General features: G+C 36.0%; 1 protein-coding gene across 18 annotated transcripts in view; it reads left to right on the forward strand.

Moving 5' to 3' along the window:
* Positions 1-19,462, forward strand: part of HDAC9 (histone deacetylase 9) — a 1,049,458-nt gene that overhangs the window by 210,215 nt on the left and 819,781 nt on the right. The window contains exon 2 of one of the 18 annotated variants that reach the window (XM_074379581.1): positions 13,115-13,284. The exons of the other annotated variants lie outside the window; for them this stretch is intronic. The gene's annotated coding sequence lies outside the window, so the exon portion shown is untranslated. The remainder of the gene's footprint in view (positions 1-13,114; positions 13,285-19,462) is intronic. 18 annotated transcript variants of the gene reach the window in all.

Here is a 19,462-nt window from a genome sequence, read left to right on the forward strand (position 1 = left end):
AGAAATGCTATTGCAGAAAATTGAATTACGAGTCGCAGAAAGCACAGATGAGTTTCCAGTGGTTGTTTTACTAGTGGGAGCAGGAGTAGCAGATAGTCAATGTTAAGATTGTAGACTCTGGAGCCGGACTGTTCTGGGTCAAATTTTGGTTCCATCACAATTCAGTATCCTTAAAAAATTTCTTAACCATTCTGTGCCTCAGTTTCTTCATCTGAAAATGAATACAATAGCACTGATCTCCTGAGCATGAGGGATGATGAGCCAATGCATGCCTAGACTCTGAAAATTGCTTGGAACATAGGGTGCTCACTGTTGGTTAACCCTACAACTATTAGTCAGAATTATTAGAGTGATAGTAGGGTTGTGATTTGTGTAAGCAGAAAGCCAAAGGTTGTGTCTGAGCATACTGGGTTGTCTTCTGACCATTGCTTTTCTCTTGATTATTTGATAATGCCAGGCTAGGAAACATCTCCATTGAGATGATCTTGCTTGCTTTTGCACCCCCTGAAAACTCCTTGGTTTTGCTCTTTACCCCAGCTCTGAATTAATTCTCTCTACAAACAAAAAGGATCTGAGATTGTCTTGTCCACCCTCTCAAGGACAAGAGGATGTGGGAATAGTGATTTGTCTAAGCTCACAGAGCAAGGAATAGATCCGATGGAAAAGAACCTGTCATGGCTTCATAGGCTCCTGTAATGCCTGTGCAGAGGGTTGCTGCAGTTGGGTTTAGGCAACACTGTTGGGCCTGAGAGACTGCCTCATGTCTGAGCTCTTATGCATCCATCTCTGAGGTAGAGGTCTTCCAGGGCTGCAAGTTGCTCAGATACTTTTTTCATTGGTAATGAGAATGGTGAAATTCTGAGGATGGCAACAAATGGATGGTGAGGACCTTCCCTAAGCTATTCGTTTCTGTCCTATTCATCAAATAGTAATGGCTGTCATTTACAGAGCATTTCCAATGCATGTGGCACTGTACTGTGTGATTTTCTTATTTACTCCTCCTTTTGTTCCTATGTAATACTTACTATTAATATCTTCATTTTATAGAAAAGGAAACTAAGGTGCAGAGCGGCTAAGCTACTTACCCAGCTCATAAGAAACAGCTAGGATTTTGTCCCAAGTCTGTCTCACTTCCTAGAGCATTTCTCCACAAGAAATAGGTTTGTTCAAACATGTGCACTCAAAATGCATCCGTGGTTTTGCTCTTAGCCTTCCTAAAGGTGAAAGTCATCAGTATTCCTATAAAGCAAGTTTAATGGAAAAACTTCTCTCTAGTAATACTTTTCCCACAGTGAATTTTCATAATGCCTAATTACAGGCTGGTAATTTGTCACAAATCTTGAAAAATACAGAGGCGGGTGGGGATGATACGTAGTTACCACTGTAAAAAGTAAATATTGAACTGACAGGGTAAAAAAAGAAATGCTCTTTTAGTAAACTAACCATGCCTCAGTGGTGGATTTTGTTTTTAAGGCCATTTGTCTCTCTTGAGTTTTTGTAGAGGAGGGTGAAATACATCTAAGTCAGTTTTTGAGAACATGCAGTGCTGTTGTAAAACAAATGATAAACACTGATGCGCTGCAGAAATAAAAATTGGCTGAATCTTCTGGGAGGTGCTGAAGAGAACTGGGACATGCACAGTCAGACATTTTAGAAACCTGGAATTGACTTGCAGTGCTTTTTCTTTTACATTACGGATACAACTGCAAAAATAGAACTGAATGTGTGAATGAAGAGAGAGGTTAATTTCACAACTTAAATAATTTTTTTCCCCTCCAATAGAGTAATGGTGTTTAAATTTTTTTTCCTTCACTGAAAGCAACATGGTCTAAAATGTACAGCTGAAAATGCAAACATCAGATATAAATGATTGACTTGCCTTTTATTAGGCAATCTGATAGAATTTGCAATCGTTCATTTTTCCTTCATTGGCTACTGTACCTTTGTCATCTTAACAGAATCAACCAAGTTTTACCTGTAGAAATATTGGAAGAGATTCGAAATCTTACGATCTTTTTGCAGAAAAAGAAAAGGATAAAGGGAAGTGCAGCTGCCAGTGTTGGAGGGAGTGAAGTGGGAAGAAGGGTCATTGTTATGTCGCATCCTTGAATTCTTAAACTTTTGAGAAAGCAAAGCAGCTCTTTAGAACTTGCTGAGGCAAACCATTTTCCAGAGTTGTTCCATCATCTCTGTTTTTTCTTTTTCTTTTTGCGTCTAATGTCTTTATCTCGTGAAAACATATTCACAACCTGTATAAAAGAGGTTAGGGTTGGAAATGTCTGTATTTGTCTGTCATTAGAGACAGAGTCAGAGTGCTATTTAGCTTGTCAGTGTCCACTTCTTTGTACACTAATGTAATTTCTGGTGGGTTTAGTCACTCACTGGATTATTTCGTACCAGTGCCTTCATGTTTTCTATCCTAATCTTTAACAGTTGTTAATGCATTAGGTCACTGCTATTGTTAAAAGTAAAAATTTAGTAAGTTTTAAAAATCAATAAACATTAATGCTTGAATTAATTAACTTACTAATCAATTTACATATATAATATATTAAATAATATAATATAATAATAAAAATACATTAAAATTTCTTGAATAGAACACTGTTTTCTCTTGACATGAATTCTGTCTTTGTTTGTTCTTTTGTCCATTTATTCACAATTGCTTTGCATCTCCTGACCTGGAGATCCGGAAATCGGTAATCACAATTTGTGCCCTCAGAAGCTCACAGGTTTGGGGTGAAAAACAGTTGTATGAAATAAGCGATGCTATAGTTCACAAAATATGTCCTAACTACTTTGGACTTTCTACATTGGAAGAGAGGGTGTGTGTGTAGGGGTAATCCCAGATCCTGGGATTAGAGACCCATGCTTCCAAGCCCATTTTCCAGTTTTTGGTATTTAACTAATTTAACATATAATATATGTTAAGTATTTATATAGCATATTCTATAGTTTTTTGGGGATCAAAGATAGTCTCTCCAATGAAGTTAACTTTGAACAGTCTGAATGTTATAGATGCTTCTAGTCACAAGGAACTGGATATGGAAAAGAGTTTTGCCTCTTTGAAAAAGAGAGTAAAGGTCCACATGGCTGAAACATGTAAAAAGTGGAGAAGTTGCTTAGAGGTGCTGGCAGAGTCCAGATCATGCTGGGCCTAGCAGGTCATATTATGCAGCTGCATGTTGTTCAAGTGCAATCAGAAGTGATTGAAGGGTTTACACAGGAAATTGCATGACCTGAATAATATTTTTAAACTAGTTGCCGAGTGAAGAATAGATTTGTGAAGAGCAAGAGTAGACACATGGAAATAGGTTGGAAAACAATTTCAATAGCTTAGTCCAAAAATGATGGCCACTTGGACTAAGTGGCAGAGGAGTAGGGGCAGTGGACAGAGTGAGAAATCCTGTATAAATAATAGTACTTGGTAAAGAATTGTATGTGAAGGGAAGAGTGAGTGGAGTGTCGATTATGATCCTATGGTGTTTCGCAGCTGGGTCTCGTGATATGTTATGTATGAAGATGGAAAAATTGGAAGAAGAGCAGTCTTGGACTTCTCAATTGATATGCTTTTGAAACACTCAAGGGGAGAGGTCAAATAGGCATAAGATGTCATGTGGATGTTAAGTGAAGCCATGAAAATAGATGTGATCACTCAGAGAGATGGGATGAAGTGAGAAAAGCTGAGGGCCCAGTACTCAACCACAGGAAATTCCAAAATTTAGAAGACAGAGGAGAAGCAGCCAGCAAAGGAGGTAGATAAGTCATGGTCAGAGAAAAGGGAAAACAAGAGAGTTGTAGTTTTTAAAGAAAACATAAGAAGATAGTGTACTCAGGAGAAAAGACTGATTATCTGTGTGAAATTTTAAAGGCTAAAAAATAATCAAAAATCACTATGGAATTGGTAACATGGAGCTCATTCACATAAAATAGGCAGAAAATATAACTTCTTTAAAATTGCATTGCATTTTAATATGCTGACTTATCAATTTTGCTATTGACTAATTGAATAAATATATGAAGACAATAAATGAGACATATTATTTTCCCAAGGGGCAGTTACATAGAAATTATCTTACTTCTATCTTCATATAACCGTATGGTATATAAGGAAGCAGTAATAAACTATGCTGGTCTAAACTTACTTCCCTGGAAGTGTAGTGTTTGGATTCAGCACTTTCTTCTTGTATATTCCCAATATCAAGATTGCCAGGTACTGTTGCTGAGGGAACCATTTGTGTAGACCAGTAGTTCTCAACCAGGAGCAGTTTGGTGCCCCAGAACACAGCTGCCAATGTCTGGAGATATTTTTGATTATTATAATTGGTGGTGAGTATGTTACTGGCATCTAGGGGGATGAGGCTAGGGATGCTGCTGAATATCCTGTAATGCACCAGACAGTCCCCCACAACAAAGAATTATTTGGCTCCAAATGTTAATAGTGCTGAAGTTGAGAAACCTTGACATAGACTATGATGCAGACCTGCTCAGTGCGTAACATCAGGCACTAGTAGCAGATCTTCACCAGAATTGTTCTGCAGGAGTGTGGGAGATATTTTACTGCCTTTTTACATGGTCTACCAATAGATTTGTGTAGTAATTGATCTTTGAATTTGGTTTTAATCTTGAAACTTTTTTGTAAAAAACAAAGTAAATAAATGAAAGTATTGTGCACTCATGTGAACTACCTCTGCAGAATTTTCAATAGAATTTATCTTTATGATTAAAAACAAAGGACAGTGCTCCACCCAGGCATGTTAGTCTTCTTACATCAGGACTGGAATCTTTAGGTAGTGTTAGTTTCTATGCTGAAGTTCATATTAGGGAAGTTTTGGTATTAAAAAATAATTTAAACATGTAATAGATTTGTTTTCTTAAAACCTGTAAAGATCTACTTCTTCTTTAAAAATAATAAATTTTGTCTCGATTATAACAGTTCATATAGCTCAATGTAATTCATATAGGTCATATTTGTGTGTGTGTGTGTGTGTGTGTGTGTGTGTGTGTGTGTGTGTGTGTGTGTAACTATAATAAAATCCTAGATACCCAAAAGCAAGGCAGGATATGTTATTTAACCATTATCAATAAAGCCTCCCATGTGAATTCCCCTCATTGCCAAAGAGAAATGCAATTCTGAATATTTTGTTTATTGGTTCCTTGTGTTAAAATTCCACTACATATATACGTATCCCCAAATGAGGTGTGAAATTAGAGTTTTTAAAATGTCTATGCCTGTAGAATGGATTGGCAAGGAGAGCTGTGGAAAAAATAAAATAAGCTCAATGGCTATTTGAAAAATGCAGACACATGGCTTTGAGGCTTGGCACCAAGTATGGGGGCAGTGGCACTATTAGAAAGAAGTAGACATCCCTGGGACTGTCTGCCTCTGGGAAGAAAGGGGGAGCCTAAGGTCAAGATGACAGTGGTTTAAACACAGTGGTAGAATGGAAGTTTTATGAACAGAATCACAGACGGAGGCAGGGGACAAGAAGCACACAGGCTGAGACAGACTTTGTATGTGGTGCTTTCTTTCAGGAAGATTGAAGTGCCATGTTCATTGTCTGGGCTTGTACTTGCCAGGGCAGCAGGACATCTGAAAGATTACTCTGTCTGGGCAATTCAAGATAGAAACTTAGGGACGTCATCGTTGAGTTAGTAGAGCTGGAGATGAAGATTTGAGAGATTTTAGTGTGGGTACGAGTTGAAGCCACATGAAAAGAAGAAACCTAGCGACAAAAACTTAGCGAATGCCCATAGCTAATGGTGTTATTGAAAACACGTTAGAAGCATTTGCTATGGCTTTTGGTTATTTTTATTTTATTTAAAAACTTTTGGTCATTTTATTTCCATGTATATGCTTCCTTGGGCTTTCTGTCTTAACAATATATGTTATGGTAGCAGATTATTAGGCTGGCACAAAAGTAATTCCAGTTTTTGCCATTAAACGGAGTGGACCAAAGAATTTCCTACCAATTCTTTGATCCATGTGTCTGCATTTCTTAAAAAGCCATTGAGTTTGTTGTACGTTTCCTACTGCTCTCCTTGCCAATCCATCCTACAGGCATAGACATTTAAAAACTCTAATTTTATACCTTGTTTGGGGATACATAAATACGTAGTGAAATTTTAACAAAATGTTAAATGTTTGAATGCTACAATAACATTCTAAACTAGGTTAGATTCTTGTGACAGTAAATAAGGTATTATGGTTTGGCTTGAAATTCTTATAAGACTTGGAATAGTTTCCAGTCCCGATCCAAAAGAGCTTAATCATCAGAAGAACCACAAGTGGCAGAGCAAATGTCACATTTTTACCTAGCACTGACATCGACAAAATTTGTTTCTAGAGCTACCACTCTTTGTTTTGTTTTTTCTTTGGTCCTGCATTTCTTCATCTTCAAAATAAGAAGTTGGTCTGGATAATGTGTCAAATCATTAAAAAAAAAAAAATTCCCTGGTTTTTAGCCTTCATGACCCTCCATCCTGCCTAAGACCTGTGCCTGAGGGATTTCACTCTGCCCTTTCTTTTCTTATAGGCCATTTAAATGTTACAGCTCTAAATTTGATTTTCTCAGAGTCCTGCTACTTACGAATGCTAATGTGTCAAGTATATATTATTTCACAATATGCTATGTAATTCATATTGTAATTCACAATAATTCACAATATGCTATGATTGGCCTAATATATTTACTCACAGATGTGGCTTCTTCACTGGGATCTTCACTACCTGAACCTAAAGTAGTGCTCAGTGGTAGAGCAGGTGCCATGGCAGAGGTAATCTAAACAGGGTGATATTGTTACTATTTATTTTCATAAGTATTCTTCTGATCCATATTTATCTAACCTTTATAAACATAATATTAGAAATGTAAGACCTACATTTTTATATTTTTCTTACTTGAGATAATTTTTAAAAATTTTTACTTTCTAGTCGATGAACTATATTTAGCTTGTATTTGAACTGATTGCTCTTAAGTCTATTTTTATGTAATAACGTTGCTACATAGGATGCTTTCAGTCATATGCTATAGCCGGGGTTGGTTTAAATATCCCATATAAAAAGTTATAAAAACAAACAGTAAATTATGAATTTACCTATAGGAAAACTGAAATTTTATTAAAAATATCATATCAGAATTTTGCGGTTTTGTAACAACACTGTGGATGAAAACCCAGTAAGTAAGAGGGAATGTTTTCTGTATTTACAGTTAGGATTGTATCTGTTTGATTCAAAATGATGAGTTAGATTTTAAACTTATTTTGGAGCCTAATTTTTCTTGAGTTTCCAAATGAATAAAGATATTTATATAAGAAAAATTCAGTTTATTTTTGAAAAATGAATTAAGATGACAGTAAATAAACGACATCAGGTGCAGGGCTCTGCATTGTAAAGTGGTAAATTTAATGTTTATGCAAGAGTAAGATTTTTGTAACCATTTATTTTAAAAAGTGATTAGCACCTTGGCTGTACAACTCTTAATTTTTTTTTTGTAACACTGCATAAAATTTGAAGTCCTTTTTGCCTCAAAATTTGATCTACTTAGAAAAGTTCTGATAATTCCAGTGTAATATATTCCTTGTTTTGTAAGTGCCTTTGGGTAATGTATTGGAGAGACAAGTAATCTCATCGAGAAGCATAATGGACCCTATCACATTTCAAGATATATTTTTTTTCCTAGTACTTCTGCTTCAAATTCAGTTCTGTGTTTAATGATACCACACTTTACTGGCGAGTGTACTTTTCCAGCAGTTTAACTCTCTTTGCATGCAAATGGTGTTTTGGGTCTGGCTGCCATTACTGATCTTTTCCTTGAAATGAGATGACATAATTTGAATTTTTTTTTTTTCCGTCAGGAAAAAAAGTTTTTATTCATCTTGAGACGTTAAAGAAAGAAAGGTTATCATTGAATGAAACGCATGGCTTGATGCCATTTGTTTTTTTTTTTTTTGAGATGGAGTTTTGCTCTTGTTACCCAGGCTGGAGTGCAATGGCGCGATCTCGGCTCACCACAACCTTCGCCTCCTGGGTTCAGGCAATTCTCCTGCCTCAGCCTCCTCAGTAGCTGGGATTACAGGCACGCGCCACCATGCCCAGCTAATGTTTTGTATTTTTAGTAGAGACGGGGTTTCACCATGTTGACCAGGATGGTCTCGATCTCTTGACCTCGTGATCCACCCGCCTCAGCCTCCCAAAGTGCTGGGATTACAGGCTTGAGCCACCACACCTGGCTTTTTTTTTTTTTTTTTTTTTTTTGGCTTGATGCCACTTGTAAAACAGGTTGGTGCCAGCTCAAGAAGGCAGGAACAAATTCTTACTTGGTTGTAAAGTATGATTGGCCTAGGAGTAAAGGTAAATCTCCAGAATTAGTCATTCAGGAACTCTACAGTGTAGATCTAAAGCAGCACAGAGGAAAGGCTACCAATCCACCTTCATCTTAGCAAGTAGTTTTCCTCTTATTTACAGTGAGCCACATATTTTAGTCAAAGATATTAAATTTTGAAGGCTTCTCAAGAGACTGATGACAAGCAAGATATTTTTATTAGCTCTGTTTATTAATGAAACAGTTGAGGTCCTAAGAGACATTAAGTGACTTTCCCAGGAACTCAGATATCACCACCCTAAAACTCAGGTCTTCCTCCCCTTACAGCAGCCTCTCTCTAGATCAAGTTTGTTCAACCAGTGGCCTGTGGGCCATGTGCGGCCTAGGGTGGCTTTGAATGCACCCAATACAAATTCGTAAAGTTTCCTAAAACATGAGATTTTTTTTTTTTTTTTGCAATTTTTTTCTTTTTAGCTAATCAGCTATCATTAGTGCTAGTGTATTTTATGTGTGGCCCAAGACAATTCTTCCAGTGTGACCCAGGGTAGCCAAAAGATTGGATGCTCCTATTCTAGATAAACTGACTTTTCCAAGGAATGTCAGTAGGTAAAATCCGTTTTTAACGGGTTATACTCCTAGCGGAAGGCTTTCTTCTATACATGTCAGGTTTTCTTTGACTTAGCAATACCTTCATGAAGAAACAATGAACTGAAGGACATTTTAAAAGCAGTTTATATAAGCTACTAAAAATATTGAATAATGCCTAGTCTCTGCATCTAAATAAAAAGCAGTTCAACAGTATGTTAATTATATGTAGAAATTATTTTTATCACACTAAAATTAAGACATACTACAATAACAAAGGGATTTAGTTTTTCAGTTTGCAATTATCTTCACAATTAAAGTAAAGGTCTTAATAAATGTAACTTTAAAGATCTTGAACTATATACAACACAAACTATTCCACATAAACAGGACATATTAAAACTAGCAAAGTCATATTTTGTCTTTGTTTGCTAGAAAAGAAATTTTGCACATATTCTGGAAGACAAAGATAATTTTGTATATGTAATAGACAAAAATACTTCGAGGAGAAATATTATTTTATTAAAAGTTATTAAATGACAGTTGAAACCCTAAAGTCATGGAATCTAGTTAATACTGTATAATAAGGAAGAGCACACACTATTCTTGATGCATTATGCTGAGAAAACGCCTGTCAAATAAAGAATTTTTAAATAGAGTTAAAGAAATTAATTCGTTTCTTCAAAACTGAAGTTAAGAAATGCAAACATTTTTGTTCCCTGGATGAAAATGTTTTTTTTTCTTTTTTTAACGTAATGCAGTTTTCTAATTAAAATGTTCATTGAATGTGTATTTCGATGACCTCATTATACTCATTTTGTGTGAAATTGTTTAAAAAATAATATTCCCTGAAGTTAAATTGCTCAGTTGAAATTTTCCTGCTTCGCAATATAAGCATCAGAATAATACTTTTAAGGTCATAATATCAGAAGTTATTGACTAAGTGGTTTGAAGATAAAATGTCTATATTCTCAGATGGAGCACATTAATTTAAATATGGTAGTTGAAGTTGCATTTTGTGATACAGCATGATATTGTTGTATTGTTTACTAACCTTACCCTGAAAATAATTATAGGAAAAAGCAATCTAGACACATTATAGATTTTTTTTCTTACGTAAAGTGATTTAATTCTCTATTTTATTCCAGAGACTTATTTAGGTTTCATTTACTATCCCACTGGGATAGTAAATAGCGTAATACTTTCTTTCATATTACTAGCTAAGTATTTAAATGCAGAAATGGAGATGAAAACTTTGACTCCTACTGCATTTGAATGTATGAATTTACATGTATAATATATAAAAATGTACCATAAGCATGTGTATAGAACAAATCACTGTGCTATCTTTTTTGTAGCTCTTGCTACAGAGACCAAGAGGTCAAAGTAAATCTGCCCTTAAATGAGAAGTGCCAGCTTCGTAGCTTCCCATTTCTCCACCAGACACTCATGTTTAATAATGAGAATGAATGAATGATGCAATGGATAAAGGTCTGTTTTGTTAATTAGATGTTCTCAGATGATGAAGTCTTAATCCACCTGTGTTTTCCTATTCCCTCTGAATCACCATAAAATTCAGGAAAATGGATCTTGTATAATCTTCAGATCTATTTATTTTTGTGCATGTGCATTTGACCAAGTAATTAATTTAAATGATTTAAATGTTCAGTGACTCCACCACTTTTGAAGTCATATGTGTGGTTCTTGAAAATTTAAAATACTCAGGTGTAAAGAACAGCAGCCTTACTGAAAGCTGGTGATTTCCCTAAGTGAAAATTTAAGAGTTTAAGGGCCCTAGTTGTATAACAGTTAAGTAGAAAGTATACATGTGATTAATAATAGTTCCAGTCTGCTTGTTCGCGCTCCTTGGTCATTGCTACTGATCTTACACACTTAATTGCCACTTATGACATATGCCTATATGCTTAGTTCTCTAATTGTGGTTCTGATAGAGACTCACTTGGCATATGTAATTTATACACATCATCTCAGTCAGAAAATGAGAAGAAATCTAGATGATGATATGAAGTGTGCAGTGTCGTCCTTTGATGAAGGCATTGTTAATGTGTATGATGTGGCTGGATATGAAGGTTGAAGTGTCCAAGAAAGGCATTAGTCTTGGAGCCAGGAAGATCTGGATTTTTACATAAGCATATTATTAACTACCTCAGTGATATTTGCAAACTAACTTTACCTTTCCAAGTTCATCCATAATGCCTTCTTTGTGAGGTGCTAGTAAACTAAAAGGAAAAAAAATATGTAAAGTTTTAACCTACTTTCTAGAAGATGTAAACAAATTGACTTTGTCTTCACGTGTTTCAGCTTCATCATCTAAATGTCTATTCTGTAAGGTAGTAGTAAATGTTTAATGAAGTCTTTGTGTAAAGTTAGAAACAAACCTTCTAGGAGGCATAGACTGTGTGTAATCTGTAGTGCAGCGTTTGGGGTCTAAGGGGTGCTCAATAGTTGTTTGAGTAACTTAAGGCCCTTAAGATACTGACAGATATTAAATAAATATTATTTCTATGATCGTCTTTTTCCAGATGACTTTAACCAGTTGAATTACTAGCCAACAGTAGTTAAGTATCTCAGTTGAGTAACTTTTTCCTTCAGGTCTCATTTCCCACATATGTAATATAAAGTGTTGTTTGTCAGTTGGTTTTTTTCATGGCTTTTCCTAAAAACATATGAGTTTACTGGATGGAGTAGCATAAAGAAGCTTTTAAAATATTGATAGTTTTTTTTATAGAAAGGGTAGAATAACAGTTACTGTAATAATTAAGTGTGTGATAAATTCACCCCACCTGTATTATGGTCAGGTGACTGGAAGAAAGCTGTTAACTTTTCAGAAATGTCAAAAGGGTAGTTATGGAATGAGACCCTGCCATTCTTTATGTTGAAAAGCTTAAGTGCGGGAGTCCATGGTAAGATTATCAGCTGACTACCAAATTCTATGCCTTCTTGTTCTATGGAAACAGTAACTGATGTCGTGGCTGGCCTGCAAGGCACTATGACTTCCATTTCTCATTTGAGATAGGTACGGCCATGTCACTGAGTTCTTATGAATAGAATGTGAGTGATTTGGCAATTTGCATCCTTTCTGAATCTGCACTTTAAGATATTAGTTACTCTCCATGTTTCTTCCCCCTCCTGCTGGCTGGAATCTCACATGGTTTTGGTCCATTGTCAACCTTATGCTGCAGCAGCGCTCTAGGGAAGTCAGGGCAGCAAGGTGGGAAGAACCTTGGTTTCTCAGGTCCTGCCAACCTGAAGTATTATGCAAGAAAGAAATAAACTTCTATTGTTCATAACACTGTATTAATTTGTTTCTTTGTTACAGCAGGTTAGTGTAAACCCTGCCTGGTACAGAGTCCCAAAGAATTTGGTTAATCAGGGCCCTGCCCATTATTAGCAAAGTGTTTTGAATCAGGTACTATTGCGGGATTCTACTATTTAAGAGTTCAAAAGTTCAGCATTTAAATATACCAGAGACTGTACTAAGGCCTTCTATACACTGTCATTTAATGTTCATAAGTTAGGAATTCTGAATGTTATGGATGGGAGCATTTAAATATCCCCGGGACTGTACTAAGGTACAGTGTATATATTCTATACACTGTCATTTAATGTTCATGACTAAGTTGTAAGTTAGGAATTCTGAATGTAATGGATGGGAGCTTTGAGGAACGATGAGTGTAAATTACTTTCCCAAAGGTCTAGAGCTGATATTGATAGAGCCAGGTTTTTAGAAAGCTCAGACCACCAGAATTCAGAGCTCATACTCTTAAGCCATATCAGCAACTCTTGTGCTTGGAAAATATTGAGCATTCCATAAATGCTACTAGTGTTATTAATTCTTAGCAAACATCAATGGAGGCTGTATTGTAGATAAAGTAATGTGAGTTGTGCTTTGGAGACACTCAAGCTGTTTAGCAGGGGGCAGAGATAGATAAACAAGTAATTAGAATACGAGTACTGCATGAAAGTTGAAGGAAAGTAGGTTCACTCCGAAAAAAGGATAATAGGGATCAATAAATCTTAGAAATTAGATCATCTACCATGCAATCACAAAATATGTCATATTCTATACATTTAAAATTCAATTAATATTTAAGGTCCACACATCAATTTCAATGGGGGACAGAGTATGTAAGCCATTTTTACATATTCCAAGACTTAAGAATGTGTCTTGTGATTTCTCTAAGAGAAATTTTCCAGCAAGTCAGAAGGATGGAACCCTCAGTGGAAGATGTATGAAAATGATGCATGTTGCCTGGATATTCACATACGCCCCCACCCCACCTCCTCTTTCCCTGACCAATGAATTCTTCTTAACACATCAAGATGCCATGGTTCCTGACTTTATTGGACTAGGGTAAGAAGTTTAAGAGTTGGAATTTCTATAATATATTTCTTTATAGGATGAGAAATCAGTTTTTTGTTCACACATTCCTCTTTTGAGGAGGAAGACTTTCTTTGACCAACCATTCTGGGTAGCACCTTTCCCTCCTGGTTATTTTCTTTTTCAGAATTCTGTATCTTTCCTCCATAGCCCACTTTTTATAATTGTAATGTGTGTGTGTGTGTTTGTTTTTACTTGCACATTGTGTATCTTCTTCCATCTTCACTCTTGATGATAAGTGCCACCATAGCAAAAATTATATACCCCTCCCACAACCAGTGCCTGCAGATATCCTAGGCCAGTGCCTGACACATAGCATGTGCTCAATAAACAATCATCAAATCTGAAAATACATGAGTAGTATTAAGTTTGAATAAAATAAATTTTGTTAGCTTCCCCTACTTTCTCAAGTAATCCTGAAAAAGGAGGAAAATGAAAACATGTTCTAGAATAGTTTGCTTCCACTGAAACCAGAAAACCACATTCACATTTGCTGGTCCTTTCACCTTCTTCCACTGTGCCAACCCATGTATGTCCAAAGAAACATAACTCAAAGCTAAATAAAGCCTGACTCCCCTTTTATCATCAGTTTTTCTGGTCTGTAAGTCAACCAGAGAAGTACTAATCCAGAACTGTTTAAATGACACATACTTCTGCTCTAACCTTGTAGAGCATACAAAGAAACGAAGTTTCTGATCTCTAGGTAGGGGTCTAAAAGATAAGACAAGACATATCCATAGCCCACCATATAATATAGAAAGAGCAAAGAGTGCAGGCAGTAATTGCTTAAAGGTTTAGGAAAGGGAGTTAGCATAGTGGCCTGGGCTGATCAGGAAAGATTGGAACAGGCTGGTCAAGGGAAGTACTTTCTGGGTCTTGAGGGACTACAGAACAAGGAAGGTAACCTGAGCCAACGTAAGTGAGCTAGAACACCAAAATGTATTTCAGTTTGGATTTATTTCCACCCCCAATATTTCATTTCCTTGTCCTGAGACATAGAATGAAGTGTAACTTGTTTATTTGGGAGGAAATTCCAGGAAACTCCAATAGGGGAAATGAGGCAGGGAATGGAAGGCAGTCAAAAAACATTATGCCATTCAGTAAGTTGGTGTGCTAGATAAGCAAAGCTTAATTCTGCTGGAGGACTCTGGAAAATGCTCTACACCAGGTACACAGGGTGAGGAGCTGGGGTATTTCTATACCAACTCCTGACCATTGTTGGTTGGGGGCTTCTGTGGGTAGGACTCAAGACTAGCGGTGGGGGAGTTAATTTCTCAGCACTTCTGGCCACTGAAAAATACATCCAATCATAACAGTTAGAAGTCAACATCTGGCCAGTGTGTACTGCAGTTGCAAAACCAAAAAGATATGGATAGACTGTTGACAGCATCTGCTATGATATGTTTTCAGGAGTAAATCTGAGTTTTACCCATGCTACAGAAGTGTATTTATATGGTTTTGAAGTAGCAGCCTTTGTAGGAAAGAGAAGATGATAGTAATCTAAGTTTAATTAAGAATGAGTAATATAGGGGTAGTTTGGAATTTACCAGTAGATTCTGAGGCCTTCTACACATAGTGTTGGTCTCTCTCCAAATGCTGCTATTCATGCTACTGGTAATTACTTTTCTCCAACACCTTTTGATCCAGGCATTTACTTACTTACGATCTTTGGATGGATATTCATGCTGGCAGGATTAAGTCTTAACTCCTCAGACTTTAAGATTTCTACAGTTATTTCAACTGTTTTTCTAGCTTCATCAATATTGCTGAATATAAATCCTTCACTCCAGAGAGACTTGTTTACTCACACTCCTTTTTGCTCCTGCTATTTTGGATTTGTAAGACACTCCTCCACCCCCACTTACTTAAATTCTTCCCATTCTCCATGTCAGTTTCCAAACTCCCTCATACAGCCATCTCCCCAGGTCATCTCAGCCAGTGGGCTGAGATCTCACCTCTCTCCTGGACCTCATTGCACAGTTAACATTGTGACATGTCTTCTATCTATTAACATGAATTGTTATTTTTTTCTTTTGTTATTAAATTTGTTGTGTGTTTATGTCTTGGCCCCTCAGCTAGATCACGTACTCTTTGAGGAGGGCAGTTCCTGCGTGTGTGTGTGTGTGTGTGTTTTTTGAAGCCACACCTCTCAAGTTCCAATCCTGGATTCCCCATTTATGAACTTTGAGTCCATGGGCAAATAATTGATACTTCAACAAGCACGAACATGTATACCTGTCAATCCGAGAGTACAAAGGGAGGGCATGTAAATGAAAGTTCTGATATGTATTCGAAAGGCTCCTAATATGAGAATCATTTTGAACACATTGAGTTTTGTAAAAATAATGGTAATTGTTAAAGGCCATTTAAAAAAAATTACCTTTCCTCCAAAGTTCTTGTTACCATGTCATTTTCATAGATGAAGTGGTTTCTCTTTCTTAGATTCTAAAGCTAGTCTCCAGCATTATAAAATCATAATTATTGCCAGATGCCACCATGGTTCATGCCTGCATTCCGAGCACTTTGGGAGTTTGAGGTGACAGATCACTTGAGGTGAGGAGTTGTAGACCAGACTGGCCAACATGGCAAAACTGTCTCTACTAAAAATTCGAAAGTTAGCCAGGTATGGTTATGCACACATGTAGCCCCAGCTACTCTGAAGGCTGAGACAGGAGAATTGCTTGAACTCGGGAAGCAGAGGTTGTAGTGAGCCAGAATTGTGCCACTGCACTCCAGCCAGGGCAACAGAGTAAGACTCTGTCTCAAAAAAAAAAAAAATTGGAAAAAAAAATAATTATTAAAGTCATAGTAATATTTTAAAAACAATTATCACACATAACAGAACAGCTGATGTCACTAACACCAAAGATCAGGGTGGGGAAAATATGTACCAGTGGTTCTCCATCTGACTAGATGTACTTTATAGGAAATGAAAATACTTGCAGTTTATCAAAAAGTTCTAGAAGAAAAAATATTTCTGAGACCTACAAATACACATGTATATGAAACTGTTACAAATTTAAAAACATGAGTTTTCAAAGTCAAATGTAATTTTAAGAACTTTGCCTTAATTTATGCTTACACTGCCAGCTAGCTTAAACATTTTAATAGTGTTACTGACTGATGTTGATTATTAAAGACTTCATCCAATTCATGAAGTTGGTTTTAGCAATCCGTATGAACTATGTTAATTAAAATGTGAAATTTGCAAAATCAAGTCTACATAGAATGGTTTTAAATATCAAAAGAAAACAAATCACTGTTGTAGCCCTGTTTCTTTCATAGTTATATAGATTTGGTTAACTATATATAAGAAAAGAGCTTTTCTTTTGAGGAAAAGGTAAACTGGAACTCTGATCAGTAATTATTTAAACTTTGGACAGTTCCTAGCCTAATCATTTACTCTAAATTTACCATGCTCCCTTTCAAAGTGATATTTGATTTGCATTGAGTACATAGTATTGGATTTTAAATTTCTTAAAGATATAAAAAAGGTTGTGGTATACCCCGTAGATGATTGGAGATACACTACTTAATGGAGAAAAATATATTAGGTGTGTCTGACCTGGAAGGAATGTTCTATTAATCTTTTATTGTGACAGATTTATAACAAAAATGAAAGACTATTACACCAGGATATAAGTTACATATATATGTATGTGTGTGTATATATGTCTATAGGACATAAAAGATGTTAACCATTATTTTTTCTCTTACGTTGTTCTCTAAACTCAAATTCTGGGGGTTTATATGAGTTTTTATGGGTGAATACTAAGACAGGAAAATAGGGTTCATTTAATGATCCCTTCTTTAGATCCACTTTGTAAGTCAGGCTTTCCCTGTGTGCATAGATGTAGAAACAGGTCCAGAAACACCAGGTAACCTCCATAAAGTTACTTGAATGGTGGGGGGAGAATTCGCGTCAACTCCACTTCCCTTGGAGAGTTTATGAAAGCTGCCTGCTTGAGTTTGTGGAGATCTCTAGGCCAATCCATATTACCCACATTTCATTGTATAATTGTGAGTTTACTGAGACTTTGACCAGAAGTATTGTAAAGCTGAGCTTGTGTTATGGCGTTTGGGAGGAGTTGAAATAAATCATTTCAAGGACAATGAAATGTTCCGCCCAAGGTACACTTGCCCTTGGTTTAAACACTCATTTCCTTTAAGGTCTTTCTAATGAGACCTTGTGGATTTTTCAAAAAATATACCGTGTCAGTGGCAGCTTATTCACCTTACTTACATAGTTTGAGGAACTGCTTTGTTTAAATTTAGATACTGTCTCTGATGAAATGTTTTGACAAAGTAATACCAGCTTGATACTATTTAAAATATTTTGACAGATGGGAAAATTGTTTCAGTCTGAGTTGAGCAATACTTTATTGCAGTATTTTGTGAGTTAGAAAAAAAATGGTAAAGGTAGCCTCACTGTTCCCCAAAATAACATCCTTCCATTCTCCCTGAAGAGAGAAAGGCCTCCATTCAGTCATAGATTGCAGTATGTGTGCTGAGTATGTTAAGAATTCACACAGTTTAAACAAGAGGGAACATTGAGGACTAGTTCCAAGCAGGGAACATGTATTGTTCTGTAAGCAAACCAAACCTAAAGAACTTTCAGGAACATTTGTTGTGGTAGCACATTATCAGAGCCTTCTCATGACCTGGTAAAATTTTTCTCAATTGATCAAACTAAATCACTAGAATTTAAAACTAGCTTGGATGAAAAAAAAAAAAGGCTCAAAGTTACTTACTTCAATATCTAGATTTTTAAAAAATATTATTATCATTAAAAATTTTATCTTTCAAATTAGTTGCAAAGGATGAAATCCAGGTGGTCCTTGTTTGTGATATTAAACAAATGTGTTGAAGCAATGTGATAGGGCAGTGGTCCTTAAAGCATGATTCCTGGACCATTAGAAATGGAAATTAATTCCAGGCTTTCTGAACCAGACACTGGTACAGCAAGCCATCTAGATTTTAACTTCTGTTCCTGATCATTCAGATGCATACTTTAGCTTGAAAAGTGCCCAGATAGTCTAGAGACTTTCAGACTATCCCTTCAAGGCCTGCCATGTTGGAAAGAGGGAGGTTTAAAGAGGGATAATCAGGAAGGTTTCCCAGGCTTGCTCATGTCCATTTCAGGCATAGGAGCTGTGATTTTCTGTTTTACATATCACAAAGTTTTATGTTGGACTCTGTTACTACACAGTTTTGAAAAACACTGGGATAAATATTTCTTTGGAGGACGACATACCATGACCCAGAAAAATCTGTAGAGAATGACAGCATCTCTGGCTGTGTTCATGCTATTTTAGCAAGGTATATGTCATGAAACTGAATTTGGTTAGTAAGGTAAGAGTTAGCCTGTGGGTCAGTGACAGTCTCATGTTAGCCAGTCTCCTAAGGAACACATGTACAAATCAGAAATGCCAGTTTTATTTTTCTAATTACAATCAGAGACATAACAAAAAATTATATGCGTATACTCATGTTTAACTCCTCCTGATATTCTCAATGGGCACGAGGTAACACTTAGAGTTGGGGGATATCCCAACAACCCCTTATCCAGTGATTGAATTGTCCATGATAGCAGTTCAGGCCTCCACCTTTGATATATTACTGTAGGCATGACATAGACATCACACAGCATTGTTAACTTATAAGTATAGAATCAGAGGAAAGAGAAGTTGACATTTTCTAAATATTTTTATGAACTTGTACAAATTCACTTCACATACACACACATTTACTAAATTCTGAAGGCCCCTAAATTTAGTGTCTTTCTGTCCTGAACCATGTTATATAAATACTCTATTATCTCTTTCAAATTTCTGTTTCTAAAAAAAATTATATATTGTTTATAATATAAAAATATATTTTTATATATAGATTTTAAATATTAAATTATATGAAGATCTTTATGTTAATGTAACTTTTTGTTCACATCAATTTTATATTGGTATTTGTTTGCTTCTCAGTTCAGGAGAGAGAGAGGATGATGATGATGACAAAAATAGGTTACTGTTATTATAACAAGGATTATGCAGTTAGCATTTAGAGGTCTTTCTTATACAATACCAAGCAGTGTTGTAAATACTTGATATTTATTAATACCTTTTATTCATACAGTCCACCTATGACAAAAGCCTTT

The sequence above is a fragment of the Saimiri boliviensis genome, chromosome 10 (assembly GCF_048565385.1).
Source record: "Saimiri boliviensis isolate mSaiBol1 chromosome 10, mSaiBol1.pri, whole genome shotgun sequence".
In the NCBI taxonomy this organism is placed as follows: Eukaryota; Metazoa; Chordata; class Mammalia; order Primates; family Cebidae; genus Saimiri; species Saimiri boliviensis.